Below are 16,252 nucleotides of genomic sequence, written 5' to 3'. Positions count from 1 at the left end.
AGATCAAACAGTTGAGATTGAAATTGTGTTTTTAGTTAAAATAATCCTGACCTTTCAATTGGATCGGACAAATGTAATTGATTACAACACCCTGCTGTAACAGCAGCGAATCCTATTCCCTCTCCTCCTCCTCCTCCTCCTCCTCCTCCTCCTCCTCCTCCTCCTCCTTCTCCTCCTCCTCCTCTTCTCGCACCATGGATGAGTCTTATTTCAAAGGGTCATTGATGGCATAAAGACCGTAGAAGAAAAAAAGTTCAAAATAGTGGAGAACTTGAAATTTGTTTCTAAGGGTGGCTTCCAATGGAAAGCCAAGCTTGTAACGTGGTTGCATCTATTTTCATGATTTTCATTTTTGAACCATGTGTAAGGTCATGTAAAGCCAAACTCTTGTTCTCAATAAAATAAAATAAGAATAAGACATTCTCTCGTAAAACCAAGTATGGTACTTGGGTAAGGTAGAAAGATTCAAGCTATCTCATGTAAACATCATTGATTTATCACTAGAATTTAGTCAAATTATCAACAATTTTAAAGATGTAACTTTAATATCGTAACACGTAGTAAGTGTATACTAAGAAACTGATCCTAACCTCAAGGGCTGTTAAATCAATAAAAATGAAAAGGAAAAGGAACTTCTATGTGGTAACCGAAAGAAGAAGAAAAATGAAAAGGAACTTTTATATGGCAACCGGAAGAACTTTTTTTTTTTTCAAAAAAAAAAATAATGATGAAAAAGAATGGCCATAAATAAAAGGAACCACTAATAATGAAAAGAAACTGCTATTAGAAAAGGAATCGCTAGGACTTTTGTGGCTTTAAAAAAATGTTTTAGTACTGTATATCAATTTTAGAAGCAACAAAATTTCAACAAAATGGAAGTGGCCTAGTGGTGAAAGTTGTGAAGTGTAGACATACGGTACTCAGTTTGAATCCTTGCGGTGACTTTCAAACCCCAAATATAATATAAATTTTTATCTTTTTTAATACCACCAACAATATTGTTCATGTTGTAGTGCGATATTTTCTATTTTAATGAGATTTAATTTTTTTAATTAAATTTTAAAAAATATTTTTAAAGGATATAATAGTAAATAAAATAGTTTAAATGAAGGGTTAAATATGTAATGAAAAATCCAGCCCAAATTTATGTATTTTAAGCTTATTTTCTTTATATAAACTATTAATATCATGATTTAAGTAGAATTTACAATAAATTTGTAATTCTAACATATATAATGTTCATTCTCATATGTCATGCATGACTTTGCAACAAAAAAAAATATATGACATTCATGACTCAGATCCATTTTTTTATTTTTTTGTATAACAAAGATCCATATTTAATACACAAAGAGTGAGGAAGATATGCATTCTTTTTTTTTTTTGGTAGTGTTCTTTGAAATATATATTAGCGGTTCGTGCATATATAGTGTTGTTTGTGATTGAAATGTATGACTCTAAAAGTTGTGCTTAATTCATGAGAATGAGATAAAATCAATTATGTGTGATTTATCTAATATACAAAATTGGTTTTTATTTTATTTTAAAGTCAATGATAAATTACTTTGTGTTTTTTATCTTTTCATGAGAATGAGATAAAATCAATTATGTGTGATTTATCTAATATACAAAATTGATTTTTATTTTATTTTAAAGTCAATGATAAATTACTCTGTGTTTTTTATCTTTTGTTTAATTAATAAAGCATATGCATTATCAAAAGTTTGGTAGATTTATTAATTCACCTTTTTAAATGTTTTAGTAACTAATTTCTTAGCATGATTTAAATTATTTACTCTTTTTATTGCATAAAATTTTGAAAATTATGAACGGTGTTTTTCTATGAAATTTTGATTTTGAATATTAACGAGAGACAATACTGAAGTGAAGTAAATGGGGGGTGCCACTGGAAGAAACAAAAAAACATTAAAAATCAATTTTCAGTTTTTTTTCCTCCCGGTTGCCAACTGCCACCTGTCCTGGAGAAAGGCACTTTCCCATGGTGGGAAAGAAGTTTCCTTTCCCATGCTAAATGCCACCCAACTTTAGAGCTCCCTTGAGAGTTTTATTCAACAAAATGTTAAGGATGCAACAAGAATGACACGGTTGTGAGGTTTGGGAGGGCAGCGTTGGTGAAGTTGATGTTGCTGGTGGGTGAGTGGGGACGTGGAGGAGAGACAAGGGTGGTGTAATACTGTAAATGTATCCATTATATTAATAAAATGAGATTTTATGTCTATTATTTTTGTTCCTTTATTTTTGTTTATATTTGCATTTATTTTATGATTGTGTATTGAATAAATAAATTCGAATAAAGTGAATTCAAATAAAAGTTGCGTATTAAATAAATAAATTCGAATAAAGACTAATTAAACCCAGCGTGAATTCGAATAAAATTTGAATATTGAGTAAATAAATTCGAATAAAGACTAATTAAACCCATCGTGAATTCGAATAAAATTTGTGTATTAAATAAATAAATTCGAATAAATTCAAGTCGTCGAATAAAAGTTGCGTGTTGAATAAATAAATTCGAATAAAATTCCAAGTAAGGTAAGAATCCGTGACGGAAAAGCTTGGCTTCCCATTGGAAGCTTCCCTTAGAAAATATAAACAAAATTCAATTTTTGAATTAGGGTTTGTTCAATCAAACCCTAATTGAAAGAACAAACCTAATTAAACCCGAACTACCCTACACTTTTTTGGGTACAATACAAATAAACATGAGGGCTTTCATTGGACTGAAAGATGAGCATGGGCAGGCTACTAATTCTTCTGGAAGCTTAGCTGCAATCCCTGGACAAAATGTTGAGCTTGAATTGAAAGTTGAGCCTGAATCGGAAGTTGAGTCATGGAAGAATTTTGACCCTTCTGGACAGAAAGGTGAGACTGAGATTGAGTCTGCACAAATTGCCGACCTTGGACAGAAAGCTGAGACTGAGTCTGCACAGATTGTCGACCTTGGACATAAATCTTTATTCCGTTGGTTGCATCTATTTATATGATTGTGTGGTTATGTTTAATTCATTTCTATGATTCAATAATATGACTTAGTTTTTCTTCTTCTGCCTGTAACGTGGTTGCATCTATTTTCATGATTTTCATTTTTGAACCATGTGTAAGGTTATATAAAGCCAAACTCTTGTTCTTAATAAAATAAGAATAAGACATTCTCTCGTAAAAACCAAGTATGGTAGTTATTAGTTTTAACAATGCTCAGTGTTGGATTTGAAACCTTGGGTAAGGTAGAAGAGAATCAAGCTATCTCATCTAAACGTCATTGATTTATCATTAGAATTTAGTCAAATTATCAACAATTTTAAAGATGCAACTTTAATATCATAACACGTAGTAAGTGTAGACCAAGAAACTGATCATAAATGCAAAGGCTGTTAAATCTATAAAAATGAAAAGAAAAAGGAACTACCATGTGGTAACCAAAAGAAGAAGAAAAGTGAAAATGAACTTTTATGTGGCAACCGAAAGAAAATAATAATAATAATAATAATAATAATAATGATGATGATGATGATGATGATGATGATGATGATGACAAAGAATGGCCATAAATAAAAGGAACCACTAATAATGAAAATAAAATGCTATTAGTAAAGGAATCGCTAGGACTTTTGTGGCTTTAAAAAAATGTTTTAGTATTGTATATCAATTTCGGAAGCAAAAAATTTCAACAACAACAACAATATTGTAACAAACCAAAAAAATCATGTTTATCTTTTTCAATACCACCAACAATATTGTTTCTATTGTAGTGGAATATTTCCTAATTTAATGAGATTTAATTTTTTAATTAAAATTTAATATAATATAATTAAATGATAAAATAGTAAATAAAATAGTTTAAATGATGGGGTTAAATAGGTAATAAAAAATCCAGCCCAAACTTATGTATTTTAAGCTTATTTTCCTTATATACAGTATATATAAACTATTAATATCATGATTTAAATAAAATTTACAATAAATTTGCAACTCTAACATATATAGTGTTCATTCTCATATGACATGCATGACTTTGCAACAAAAAAAAATGAATGCATGACTCAAAGATCCATATTTAATACACAAAGAGAGAGGAAGATATGCATTCTTTGAAATATATATTGGTGGTTCGTGCATGTAGTTGACAGTGTTGTTTATGATTGAAATGTATGACTCTAAATGTTGTGTTTAGTTCATGAGAATGAGATAAAATCAATTATGTGTGATTTATCTAATAAAACATGCATTATCAAAAGTTTGGTAGATTTATTAGTTCACCTTTTTAAATGTTTTAGTAACTAATTTCTTAGCATGATTTAAATTATTTACTCTTTTTATTGCATAAAATTTTGAAAATTATGAACGGTGTTTTTCTTTGAAATTTTGATTTTGAATATTAAAAGTATAAATATAAATGATTGTTACTTTCAAATTATAACAAAACAAACTAATCTTGTTTATCTATTTCAATGACACGAATAATATAACGAAAAAAAATATAATCTAAATTCTTATCTTTTTTTTTTGGTCGAAAAATTCTTATCTTTTTAATGACACCAACAACAATCATTATTACAGAAAAAGTTATTTTAGGGTTGATGTAGTAAATCCGCAAGTGCACGGTTCACCGATGTAGTAATAAAAGAGTATCGTTCCGACAAGGAGTTGTTGAATTCAATTAACTTCTATGGATGATTAGAAGAGAGTTAAATTGTAAAGTTAGGATTTTTAACGGTTTTGAAAATAATAATAAAAAAACGCCTTGAGATTATTGGTTCGTCATGGTGACAAATCCTTTGCAAACCAAACCCTAAACCTAGAACTTTATGTTGGACCTACTTTCTAAAGACAAGTTTCTCTTAAGCTTATCACATCTCCTTTCGGTTTCAGTGAGTGTGTTCCTCTAGCAACCACGCCTATTCTCATGGTTGATTGCTATTAGAATCCTTGAAAAACGAAACTTTATTGTCTCAAGGTTTGCTAGACTATTATCATGTTTTGCAATCCTTGTCTAATTTCACTTGTTCCAATATCAAAACTTCTTCTTTCGATGCTTCGCTTTGATATTTGTGATGATGAATTAACAAGTACTAACCCTCCGATGTCGCATTATGAGTTTGATACTTGTTAATTCATTATAAAAACGGTGAAATTAGATTAGAAAGTAGATTTACATAAAATTAGGGTTCGAGGCTTGGTTTGATTAGGATTATGTCATTAGACTCATCCAACAATCCCAAGACAAGAAGATTCTACTCACTCATGTTCATTGTAGACATAGAAGAGAAGAACATAAAACAAAATAATAAAAAGTAGAACTTTTATTCAAAGAAAACAATTGTCACTATTAATTTCAGAGAACAAAAGATAATTATACAAGCTTGATGGTTGCTCTATTTATAGTCGAATATTAACTTAAGCCCTAAGAAATAAATCACTAAAGTGTTGCACAAGAAACCACAGGCTTTAGGTCAAAAATAAACTAATAGGCAGCTTGTCCGGGAAGCAGAAAAGCAGCAAAAGTGACTCTGGGTGTTGGCACGGCCGTGTGGCTGGTGGCGCGGTCTGTGCCAAGCTTCTGACTTGGGGGCTTCATATTTTTGCATTCAATCTTCGTATTTTTAGCCCAAATCAGCTCCAAATCTCCTTTCTTTTGCTCCAAGACTCAATCTTTAGAATATTCGTTCCTGAAATTAAATAACTTGCAATTGAAGTAAAATAGTTACAAAAAAGGAAATAAAAGCAAATAAAATCTAAATAAAATAGACTCAAATAATATATTAAAAACACTAATTATTGACTCATCAAGGGTATAATTGGAATAATGAAAAAGTCAGCCCAAAATCTTATACATACTCGATCTAATTTTTTACACATTTAAAAGAATAAAAGAAAAAATGTTAGACATCTATTCTCTAATTATAAAACTTAATGTCTACCAAAAATACAATCTTACCCCTTCTTAATTTTTTGACACGTCATCAAAATTATATTCTTTTGTGTCTTTTGCTTCAACTTTCCCCTATTTTTTCTCTCTCAAAAACAAATTAAAACAAACTCACTCGATAAAACACACTAACTAAATCTTTTTTAAAGAAAAAACAAACTTAATCTTAATCCCAATCAAAACAAATTTTCCTATAATTCAACTTTTAAATATCTAAAGAGTTAAAAAAATTACAATCTTCTATTTTCTAATCATGATACTTAAACGTCAAAAAAAAATAAAATAATCATGATACTTAATGTCTACCAAAAATACAATCTTACCCATTCTTAATCTTATGACACGTCATCAAAATTATATCCTTTTGCGTCTTTTATTTCAACTTCCCCCGATTTTTTCTCTTTTAAAAACAAATTAAGACAAATTCACTCAATAAAACACACTAACTTAATCTGCAAACAAACTTAATCTTAATCCCAATCAAAACAAATTTTCTTATAATTCAACTTTTAAATATCTAAAGAGTTTAAAAAACAAATACAATCTATTATCTTTCTCTAATTATGAAAGTTAATGATCAGTAAAAACACAATTTTGCCACATCTGAATATTTTGACACCTCAACTTATATTTATTTTTTTGTGTCTTTTGTAACAAAAGAACCTATTTAGCTGAGAGAGAACATAAATTTCAAAAGATTGATGTGATTTTGCAACAAAAAGTTTCTTTTATATTGATGTATCTTTTTTTGGTGGTGGCCGGGGTTTGAACCTCAGACCTTGCATATATTATGCATTGTCCCTACCAACTGAGCTAAGTTCACGAGGACTTATATTGATGTATATAAACAAACTACAGTATATTATTTTTTTAAAATGATTTTATATTACCATAAACAAACACAAAATATATTATGATATTTTTATTGAAATTTAAAAAAATCACGAAATTATTGAATGTCAAAATTATTTTTATTTTAATTCGTAACGAATAAGCTCTACGGGGTTTTCTATAAATTTAAAAAAAACTTCAAACAAGAAGATAATTTTGTACCACAAAATCCATTTTATATAGTTGTATCCAAACAATTTTTTTTTCAAAGAAGTGATTGTTATTATGATAAACAAACACAAAACTGATTCCACTTTTTCAAAAATAATCTCTAAATGATTGAATATCAAAATATATATAACTTTCTATTCAATATCAAAATATATTTTTATTTTATTGAAAGCAAATTATATATTCAATTTACATTTATTAAAAATAAGTTTTGTGATTTGACCAATTTTTATTTTTTTATGACGTTCATGTGCTTTTATCTGACACTGAGTCTATTGATGCAACATAACTAACTTCCTATGATTTTTTAGTTTTTAGGATGCAATAGAACTACCTTCCTATGAGTTTTTCTTTTGCAGGTAATCCAATGAAAAAATGACAATTGTTTACATATCCTATGATTTTTTAGTTTTTAGGATGCAATAGAACTACCTTCCCATGAGTTTTTCTTTTGTAGGTAATCCAATGAAAAAATGACAATTGTTTACATATTTAAACAAAAAAAATATTCAAAAATATAAATTTTAATAAAAAATATTAATAAATACATTTCATTTATCAATAAAATAACAAAATATGGTTGAGACGGTTAACTTCGATACTAACAAAACATTGAAAAAATATTTTCATTAAGAAAATAAAAAAAAATTCAATAATTTCTGATTGATAATCACAAAATAACAAAACTTCATTCTTAAAAAAAATAACATAACTTCAAGAAAGTTACAAAATATTTATTACAAGGCATATATCTATTTTTAAAAAATTAGACATTTTAAAAAAAAAAAGATTGCTTCTCTTCTAAAAATACTTAGTCAAAAGAAAACTTATATTAAATAAAAAGAAATAGATAAAGAGTCTGAGGGCATTAGACCTGACTCAGGTACAACCCAAAATGGGGATACAACATAATAAATCAGACCAAGAGGATCGACCCAAATCTATCCTAACAAAAATTCACTAATCACGGGCGCAACCTAGCAAACCCATATACGTGCGCGAAACCAGGTTACAAAAAAATATGAAACTTGAACCTCTGCGAAAAACAATTAATGGATCGACCGTCAACACAGTAAATAATACAGTTGTACAATTTATAAACAAGACTCATAACGACATCTTTATCAATAATGAAATCTTTACACTTTTAAATATTTTTACATATAATTACACTAACCTCCCTTAAGATCTTTTTTTTTTTTGAAGAAGCTAAAATGGAATATATTACTGAACGCCTAAAGATTTCAGCACAAGGAGTGCCAAAAACCCAGCTGAAAGAGTATCAAATACAATAAAAAAATACGGGGAACAAAAACAGGAAAACCCAAAAAAGAGAGCTACCCTGTTACATAATTATTCCCAAGCAAGGTAAAGGATTTAACCACCAAGAATGGTAGGAGAAAACAAAACTAGGACGATTTTCTTTCAGCCTCCAGTAAGATTGAAGCTTAACTTTATCTAGCAATTGATTAATCGAAGCTTCTGTTTGGTGAAAAACCCGAGCATTCCTTTCAAGCCAAATCACCCACACACAAGATAACCATATAAGATGAAAAGCTGAGCGGTTGTTATTTAAGATCTTCTTAAATAACACAAACACCCGCTCTATTTTTTAACTAAATATTAATATCCTTTTTTTTTAATCAAATTGACAAACACTTTTCTTATAATATAACATGGTTTAAACTTTGTTAATTCCATTTATTTTGAGCAATTAACTTCTTCATACAAGTATGAAACTCATTTAATTTTCGACCATTTTTCTTTCCATTTTTCATGTAGGTAATTTTCCCCAGCTTATTGTTCCTAGGTCAAGGTGGTTTAATTTTTAAACTCTAATGTAATAAAACGGATATATAGAAGATTATTTACTTTTCATTGATCAACCATAATGTCCATCCACCAAAAAATTTCTCATTTCTATATTCTCTTTTGACCTCTTCTGTAATTGTCGATGTTAGATTCTATTTGGTGGTAAAAACAAATGTTGTTATTGTTTCTCCATTGCGAGAAAAACACTTCATTTAACTTATTTGTGAAAAGAGAAAGCTGATACAAACAAACCAAACTGACGGATTAAATTGTATATTTACAAAGTGATTGAAATGGATAAAATGAAGGGAGATTGGTGTGTTTCAAAAATTAGATGGGGTGTCTGTGTTATTTAAGAAAATCTCAACGAAAGTCAAAATAATTTTCCCTTTTATCATTAACGTCGGCTTTATCATTAGTTTTTTCATATATTCTCAATTTACAATATATAAAAAACACGAGATCTTTACTATATTTAATATTTTGACATATTTTTATTATTCTACGCTATAATATTTAATAAAAATTATTTCAATGTTTTTATCATTAACGTCAACTTTATCGTTTATTTTTTTCTTATTTTTCAATGCATATAACATTGCAAATGTGCTTCGACGCATAACCCGCACTTCAACGCACAGCCCGTGCGTAGCACGGGCCCCGTGCTTAGCACGGGTCTGTTGCTAGTATATTCATATTGCGTTTGTTACTTTTTTTTTTTAGTTTTGAATTTACTCCCATCAATTATCTTTTAAAAAAAAATAGGGGATAAGGAAAAAGAATTGATATATTGTGGACAATAAAGATTGCGTTTGTTACCCATTTATTTATAATATTAGAATTTACTCTTATCTATGTGTTATGTGTTATTTGTATTTAAAGTTGAGGGTAATTTGGGAAAGAGAAAAGTCAACCCAAAAGAGCCAAAAGAGGCTATTTTCTTTACGTATAGTATAGATTCGACGGTTTTCCTCAAATGTATTTATGGAAATGTATATCTCACAAGAAATGATCGACACGTGGTTTCTGTAACCTTTTATATTTTTTACATGTATATTCTCACCACATTCATCCTAGCCAATTTAGGCAACATCATTTATAATATTATATACTGTTTTGAACCGTCCAGAAGGCCAATCCCATACTGACACGTGGACTAAACGTCCACCGCCATAAGGCTTGACGCCTGAAGGAACACGCCAAAATCAGTGCACCATAGTACATTCAAACACGCCTCCGCGCGACGATCACCATACACATGTCCTCTAACCGTTCCTTAATCACGCCGCAAAACTCGAAGATGGTTATTCTCACGTGCGCCTATATGTGGGTGACTTAGCTTCACCCTCAAGGCATGATTCACTTTACACAACACTTTCTACAAACTCTTTCTCAATTCCATTACTCACTTGAACGTTGGAGTGCTAACGTGCATGTAGGCACCTTTTGCCCCATCGCAAAAACTCTTCACCACCGTACCAGAGCACATTTCGCCACCGTTGACTCTCATCCATCCTCACCGGACAAATCATTTGGGGCTAGAAGGCGGGGATCGTTCGCTAACCGCCACGGTCTAATGATCCTCCATCGTAACCGTTTTTTGTTACAAGCTCCTCCGTCGTTCCTCCATCGCAACGGTTGATAGTTATTGCTCTATCCACCAAAGTAATGGTCAAAACTCGTAGAAGAGACACCACGAGTCACTCCTCCATTACGCAAGAATCACGTCTTGTGATTCAAATCCTCCAAGATCTAACAATTCCAGTTCTTGAATCGGTGAATCAAGGAGGAAACATAAACGACATTGTCCTCAATGTAGTGATCGACGCTTGTCCTTCCCCAACAATGGACACAACACTCTTTCCTCCACCTCCTCCGTGAGCGGAGGATGTGCCTCTTCCTCCATCTCCGCCGCGCACAGAGGACATTCCACTCCCTCCACCGCCAGAGACGAACGAAATCCTGATAAATCTGGTGAACTTGCTCCAACATCAGAATAACAGACTCGAACCCGTGGAAATAAATCAAGAAAAGACTCCGACGAAAATCGCTACACAAATCGAGCTTGCTCATTGAAACAAACGCCACGGAACATCAGCAGCAGTAGATGACATCACTTCTGTTCCGGCAAACCATCGCAAAGGCGGTAGAAAGCCTCCTGACGATTCCGACAAAGGAAACACGAGTTACTCCTCTGACCGTACTCGTCGCGGTAAGCCTTCAGGAAACCATACACAGAGGGAAATACTCTCTCCCACACCGAAACCACCAAAGGAAGGAGGACTATTTCCGGGAACATCGCCGCCAAGACCGGCGTGAAAGTCCTTTCACTTGAATGACGAAGGGGTGTCCTATCTCTCCAAGGATAGTGAAGTACGAACTGCTCTTCATGACGTTCCACTTGATCTGGGTTCGAACTTCAACACCTCCACTTATGTGTATGTGAGTTTATAAATTAATGATTTTACCATTTAGTCAACCTGCCAAAAAAAAAAAAACGTGTCAACCCAATTTAATTTCAATACAATAATTTTAACTACTTTTTAAGTTTATTAGTGCTCTACCGATATACAATTATTTTATACGTGTTGTGTCGTTACATCAAATTAATGAGTATGACAAACACGTGTTTTCATATTCATTAATTTACGTGATCATAATATATAATTGGATTCATATGTAAAATAATTTTAAATCGATAGAGTATACTAGTTAAATTCCTTCTTTTTACTCCCTCCGTCCCGGAATAACTGACCCATTTTCTAAAAAAAAAGTGTCCCAAAATAACTGACCAATTTCAATTTTCAATACTATTGCATAATGAAGATAATAGTAAAGACACTAGTGATAATAACCCTAGTTAGAGTTAGCTTGCGCCCCAAGTTATCTAGGGATAGTTAGAATACAGCTTGTATATGATAGATATTATGGACATTCACTTGTCTATATAAGTTGTACTCTTGCTTCATTCACATGTAATGAGAATTAATTCATTCATTTGTTTCATTCATAATATGGTATCAGAAGTTTTTTTTCTCCTCTTTGAGGAGTTAGTTACGATCCAGTAACCGTTTTCCGCCATTGTTGCTTCTTCTTCAAGCTTCGTTTCGAAGCTTTCTTCTTCCTCTTTCCTGTTGAAGATACTTCAACTTCATCCTCTTTCTTGTTTTTGCTTCGAATTACACTTTCTTTTGTTCCAATTCGTTCGCATTTCTCTTCTATATTCTCTCCTTGTTCATACTCTGTTTTTCATGGCCCGTGGAAATTCTGCACCTTCTAACTCTGATTCAGACTCTCCATACTATATTCATCCTAGTGATGGACCTAGTTCTTTGGCTATCACTCCCAAACTCAACGGTTCCAATTATCTTGCATGGCATCGTTCTATGCAACGAGCTTTGGGCGCGAAGAACAAATTTGTCTTCATTGATGGTTCCATTTCTGTACCTGACATTGATGATCTCAATCGTCAAGCTTGGGAACGTTGTAATCATTTGATTCACTCTTGGATCGTGAATTCTGTTACGGAATCCATAGCTCAAACTATTGTATTTCATGAGACTGCTTTGTCTGCTTGGGATGATCTGAAAGAAAGATTCCAAAAGGTTGATCGTGTTCGTATTCTTTCTTTGAAATCCACCATTAACAATCTCAAGCAAGGTACCAGATCTGTTCTTGATTACTTCATTGAGCTTCGCACTTTATGGGATGAATTGAATTCACACAGACCTATTCCAAATTGCACCTGTGTTCACACTTGTAGATGTGATTCTATACGCCTTGCTAAATACTACAGAACTGAAGATCTAATCCTTCAGTTTCTTACTGGTTTGAATGAGTCTTTCTCTGTTGTGAAGACTCAAATTCTTCTTATGGATCCTTTACCTCCTATCAACAAGGTTTATTCTTTGGTTGTTCAGGAAGAAAGCCAAAATGTTGTGTTTTCTACTCCTCCTGTTATTGATGAATCCAGCATTTCTGTTAATGCTTCAGATGCAAGAAGGTTTAACCCTCGTGGTAAGGGTGCTCCTGGTCCTTCAAATAGCAAGGGTAAAGATAGGTATTGCACCTTTTGCAATAGATACAATCACACTATAGAGTTTTGTTATCAGAAACATGGACACCCTACCTTTAATAAGGGTAATTCATCTGCAAATAATGCTCATGCTGAAGTTTCTGATTCAACTCACACTAGTGGCTCCAATGATGTGGTAGCACCAGATTCCAAGTTTAGTTTAACTCAAGAGAAGTATGATCATCTTGTGGCTTTGCTCCAACAGGCTAATTTGCTTTCCTCAGTTTCTTCCCCTACTGGTCCAGTTTCTAATCATATTCATACTTCCACTCCATCTGCTTCTGATTCTCATCAAGCAGGTATATTCAGTGTTGTCTCTTGTTCTCTTGATTCTGCTCCTCATCATTGGATTTTAGATTCAGGTGCTAATGATCATATATGTTCCTCTTTGCATTATTTTACTTCTTTCTATAAAATCAAACCTACAAATGTTAACTTGCCTAACAAGTCTTCTGTTTTAGTTACATATGCTGGCAATGTTTCCTTTTCTTCTTCATTATACCTTACCAATGTTTTATATTGTCCTACTTTCAGTTTTAATCTCATATCAATTTCCAAAATGTGCAAATCATTATCTTGTTTTGTCAATTTTTCCACTGATAGTTGCATTATTCAGGATTTGAGTACCAAGAGGATGATTGGTTTGGGTGAAAACCTCAATGGCTTATACAGATTGGTGGTGTCTGCTGATTCCTTCAAACCTTCTTCTCATAGTTTCAATAAGAATTTGTCTGTTTCTTGTAATAATGTTTCTCAATCTTCTTTCAATGTAATTCATGCTTCAGCCTTATGGCATTATAGATTGGGACATCTCTCTCACCAGAGATTGTCACATATGCATTCTATGTACCCTTCAATTTCCTGTAATAATAAAGATGTTTGTGACATATGTCACTTGGCAAAGCAAAGAAAACTGCCCTTTACTCCAAGCATTTCTATTGCTTCTGCTAAATTTGAATTGCTCCATTTTGACATTTGGGGTCCTTTAGCCATTCCTTCTGTCCATAACCATAAATATTTTCTCACCATTGTAGATGATTTTAGTAGATTTGTTTGGATCATTCTACTTAAAAGTAAATCTGATGTATCCATTCATGTTAAGAACTTCATTACCATGATTCATACCCAATATAACATCACACCTAAAACTGTTAGGTCAGATAATGGTCCTGAATTTCTTCTCCCTGAGTTTTATGCCTCTAAAGGTATTATTCACCATAGGTCTTGTGTTGAAACACCACAACAAAATGCCAGAGTTGAAAGAAAACATCAACATATCCTTAATGTGGCAAGAGCTTTATTATTTCAATCTAAACTCCCTAAACAATTTTGGTGTTATGCAGTCAGTCATGCTGTGTTTCTTATCAACAGAGTTTCTACTCCTTTACTTGACCATAAAACACCCTATCAACTCTTATATGATTCTTTACCTGACCTGAAACTCTTTAAAGTTTTTGGTTCCTTGTGTTATGCCTCAACTCTTATGTCTCACAGATCCAAACTTGACCCTAGAGCCAGAAAATGTTGTTTCTTAGGTTACAAGTCAGGCTTCAAAGGTTCTGTCCTTTTTGATCTACACTCTAAGGAAATTTTCATTTCTAGACATGTCATTTTTCATGACAACATTCTTCCCTATCCATCTTCTTCTCATCAACCTTCAGATTACTTTCCCTTTGACTCACATCCTTCAGACTCTTCCCATGACTCTCCTGAATCCACCTTTGTTGATTCTCACATTGAATTTCCACAACCATCCTCTTCCCCTCCTATTATTGATACTTCCACTCAACCTTTACAAAGAGTTTCTTCCAGATGCAGACAGCCACCACCACATCTTAAAGATTACATATGCCAATCATCTGCATCACCTTCTTTTCTTACTAATAAATCTGTTTATCCTATTTCCCATTATTTGTCTTATAATAAATTGTCTAATGATCATCTTCATTTTGCTTTGTCTCTTACCACTCACACTGAGCCCAAAACATATACTGAGGCTAGCAAATTTGAATGTTGGAACAAAGCCATGGAGACTGAACTCTCTGCTCTTGAACAAACTGGTACTTGGAAATTGGTTGATTTACCACCAGGAGTCAAACCAATAGGCTGCAGATGGGTGTACAAGATCAAGCATCATGCAGATGGTTCCATAGAAAGATTCAAGGCACGTTTAGTTGCTAAAGGGTACAATCAAATTGAAGGTTTGGATTACTTTGATACATATTCACCTGTTGCCAAACTCACAACTGTCAGACTCATTATTGCTTTGGCCTCTATGCATCATTGGTTCATTCACCAACTTGATGTTAACAATGCTTTCCTTCATGGTGAGCTGCAAGAAAATGTGTACATGCAGCTTCCACCAGGTGTCAAATCCTCCAAACCAAATCAGGTGTGCAAACTAATTAAATCTCTCTATGGATTGAAGCAAGCAAGCAGAAAGTGGTATGAAAGATTGACTTCTTTACTTATAGCTCAAGGTTTCAAGCAAGCAAATTCAGATCACTCTTTGTTCACCAAGTCTTCATCTGAATCATTCACTATCCTCCTTGTATATGTGGATGACATTATTCTTGCTGGGAACTCACTTTCTGAATTTCAATACATCAAAGATATTCTTCACAGTTCTTTCAAAATCAAAGATCTTGGACAGTTGAAATATTTCCTTGGTTTAGAGGTTGCTCATTCTAAACAAGGCATTTCCTTGTGCCAAAGAAAGTATTGTTTAGACTTGCTTGCTGATTCAGGTCTCACAAACTCTAAACCAGTCTCCACTCCTTCAGATCCTTCTATCAAGTTACATAATGACTCCAGCCCCATGTATGAAGACATATCCTCCTACAGAAGATTGATTGGGAGACTGCTGTACTTGAATACCACTAGACCTGATATCACTTTCATCACACAACAATTGAGTCAATTCCTCACAAAGCCTACACATATCCATCATGCTGCTGCCATGAGAGTCCTCAGATACCTCAAGAGCTGTCCAGGCAAAGGTTTATTTTTTCCCAGAGATTCCACTCTCCAACTTCTGGGTTTTTCAGATGCTGATTGGGCAGGATGTTTGGATTCTAGAAGATCAATATCAGGCCAATGCTTCTTTTTGGGCAAATCACTTATCTCTTGGCGTACTAAGAAGCAGTTGACTGTCTCAAGATCCTCTTCAGAGGCTGAATATAGAGCACTTGCAGCAGCCACTTGTGAACTGCAGTGGCTTCTCTATGTCATTCAGGATTTGCAACTTTCATGCATCAAGCCACCAGTCATCTATTGTGACAATCAAAGCGCCCTCCATATTGCAGCCAATCCTGTTTTTCATGAAAGAACCAAACATCTTGAGATAGATTGTCACT

Source organism: Medicago sativa, chromosome 8, assembly GCF_051527215.1.
Source record: "Medicago sativa cultivar Bolivia chromosome 8, Bolivia_mono, whole genome shotgun sequence".
Classification (NCBI taxonomy): domain Eukaryota; kingdom Viridiplantae; phylum Streptophyta; class Magnoliopsida; order Fabales; family Fabaceae; genus Medicago; species Medicago sativa.
This window is presented reverse-complemented; position numbering follows the sequence as displayed.